This window comes from Stegostoma tigrinum, chromosome 33 (genome assembly GCF_030684315.1).
Source record: "Stegostoma tigrinum isolate sSteTig4 chromosome 33, sSteTig4.hap1, whole genome shotgun sequence".
Classification (NCBI taxonomy): Eukaryota; Metazoa; Chordata; class Chondrichthyes; order Orectolobiformes; family Stegostomatidae; genus Stegostoma; species Stegostoma tigrinum.
In genome coordinates this window covers 8,604,008-8,606,943 of record NC_081386.1, presented here as the reverse complement: position 1 = coordinate 8,606,943, position 2,936 = coordinate 8,604,008, and the positions used below count along the sequence as shown (strand labels likewise).

At 44.9% G+C, this 2,936-nt stretch overlaps 1 pseudogene; it reads right to left on the bottom strand.

Annotated features, from left to right (window-relative positions):
- Positions 1–1,339: 1,339 nt before the first annotated feature.
- On the bottom strand, positions 1,340–1,457 carry LOC125467408 (U6atac minor spliceosomal RNA; annotated as a pseudogene).
- Positions 1,458–2,936: the final 1,479 nt, after the last annotated feature.

Genomic DNA, 2,936 nt, shown 5'->3' with positions numbered 1-2,936 from the left:
AGTCCAACGGTATCAATGTGGATTTCACCAGCTTCAAAATCCCCCCTCCCCCTACCGCATCCCAAAACCAGCCCAGCTTGTCCCTATCTCCCTAACCTGTCCTTCCTACCACCTAGCCCCTCCTCCCACCTCAAGCCCCACCCCTATCCCCTACCTACTAACCTCATCCCACTCCTCCACCTGTCCATCCTCCCTGGACTGACCCATCTCCTCCCTACCTCCCCACCTACACTGACCTTTAATGGGTCCATCTACATTCACCTTTTGACCTATCTGCCTCCTCTCCACCTATCCTCTCCTCTATCCATCTTCTACCTACACCCCCCTCTCTCCCTATTTATTTCAGAGCCCCCTTTCCCACCCCATTTCCGAAGTAGGGTCTAGGCCCGAAATGTCAACCGTCCTGTTCCTCTGACGCTGCTTGGCCTGCTGTGTTCATCCAGCTCCACACCTTGTTATCTCTATATATGAGGGCAGATGGGCGATAACTGAGAGCCAACAACCCACCCTTGCCTCCAGCCCCCACGAGCTCTATCTGATAATGAGCACCATCTTCCCTCACTTTCTGTCTTGTTGTCCTTTATAACTGCTCAGCACTCCAGTGCCCAGAGACTTCCTGCCTCTGATCGGCTTGCAGCTTCTGACAGGGCAGGACTCCAGGTTGATGCACCTGATAGGCCAAGAAGCCCACCAGTCAGCTCTTGCTGACTGGGGTAGTGGAGTGAGGTGGTAGCAACTCCATCCCCCCAAAGACACCAACGCCCATACTTAGCGCAGAGAGCACAAAATATTGGCTTGGATGTGAATGCATCTTAAATGCGATAGCTAGGTGATGTTTTCTTAAAACAGTATATAAATCTTGCATATGCTAGGTCCACACTGAATGTTCAACAATGTCAAACTATAATAAATATGACTGAATGTACAACTGAATGAAACTACATTCAAATAAAGCTTTGCTATTAATGTGATATTTTAAGCAAAGAATTCAAACAAAAGTTTATTTCTGGAGAGATTTAAAATAGTACATATCCTTTTTTGTCTGGGAGCCTGGAATCTTTTATGTTTTTCTGAGCATTTAGTCCTTTCCAAAATTATTTTTTCATTTGTTCTCAGGGATGTATAGAGCTTATAGCAAGGTCAACATCCATTGCCCAACCCCAAACTACTTCAGTGCCAAGAGGACTTACTTTGCATGGAATTAATAAGCTACCCACAAGAATTGTCCCTTTAAGAACTGTACACATGCAGCCCTCTGGCAAATTTAAAGGGATAATGCAGCAAAACAAATAAGTTGCTCACAGCGACAGGGTATTAGAGGTAACATTGTTTTTTTTTTAAACATGTTTGGATGCCACTAAGTAGACAGCCGTGCTTTAACCATTTGTGTGTTGGAAGACTGCTAAGACCCTTTCCATCCTTAGTAACAGGAGTGCTAACCTGATGTCACATAACTTCCTCAGAAAGTTGTACCTGACCTTGATAGGCTGCAGTGGTAGTGGACGTCCCACAGTAGCGGACAATTCCAGGGTGTTGCCCAGTAATGATGAAGATAGGGCAAAATATGTAAAACCAAGTATGGTATGTGGGTCAGAGGGAATGTTGGAGCCCTTGTTGGTCAAAATCGCTGAATCTGAAGGTTGTGGGTTCCTGTGAAAGGTCATGGAAATGTATTGTTACCTTTGTCTTTCCCTTCCTCTTTAGATACTGTCAGACCCGCTGAATGATTCCAATTTTTTTCCCTTTTTAGTTTGGATTTCCAGCCTCTGGAGTATTTTCTTCTGAAAGCTTATTGAGTTCCTGTACTCCATGTTCTAGAGAACATGACTAACCGCCACAATTTTGTTTCTCTTTATTCATTCACGGGATGAAGGTGTTGCTAGTTTGGCTGCATTTATTGCCCATCCCTAATCACCCAGAGGGCAGGTAAGATTCAACCACATTGCTTGAGTCTGGAGTCACATGTAGGTCAGTCTAGGCAAGGATGGCAATTTCCTTCCCTAAAGGACATTAGTGAACCAGATGGGTTTTTTCCTAGCAATCAACAATGGATTCACGGTCATCATTAGATTCTAGGCCATTACCTCCCCTAAATGGAGAGGAGGAAGTATGAATCCAAGAACACCAGAGTCAAACAAGCAAACATGCTGGCTGGTATCAAGGTTCTTGAATGTCACCTTCTTGACAAGTGATGACTATCCATTAGACTCCTAACTAGGACCTTGTAGATGATGTTGATACTCTGAGAGGTCACCATCACAACATAAGAAGTACGAGTAGGACTAGGCCAACCCACTCCTCTGGCCTGCACTTTTACACAAAAAATGGTTCACGTGTGGACTGGAATGGTAGGTTTAACATATGATGAATGGCTAAGGATCCTGGGATTGTACTCATTAGAGTTTACAAGGTTGAGTGGAGATCTAATAGAAACTTACAAGATAATGTATGGTTTAGAAGAGGTGGATACTAGGAAGTTGTTTCCGTTAGGTGGAGAGACTAGGACCCATGGGCACAGCCTTAAAATTAGAGGGGGTAAATTTAAAACTGAAATGAGACGACATTTCTTCAGCCAGAGAGTGGTGGGCTTGTGGAATTCATTGCCACGGAGTGCAGTGGAGGCCGGGATGTTGGATGTCTTCAAGGCAGAGATCGACAAATTTGTGATCTCAGAAGGAATCAAAGGCTACGGGGAGAGTGCAGGGTAGTGGAGTTGAAAGGCCCATCAGCCATGATTTAAATGGCGGAGTGGACTTGATGGGCCGAATGGCCTTACTTCCACTCCTATGTCTTATGGTCTTATGGACTGAACTCCCAGAAGAAGTGGTGGATGTGGGTGCAGTTACAATTTTCAGAAAACTTTTGGATAAGTTCATGGATAAGAAATGATTGGAGGGAAATGTGCCAAGCGCAGGTAGGGGCGTTAGCTTACTTCG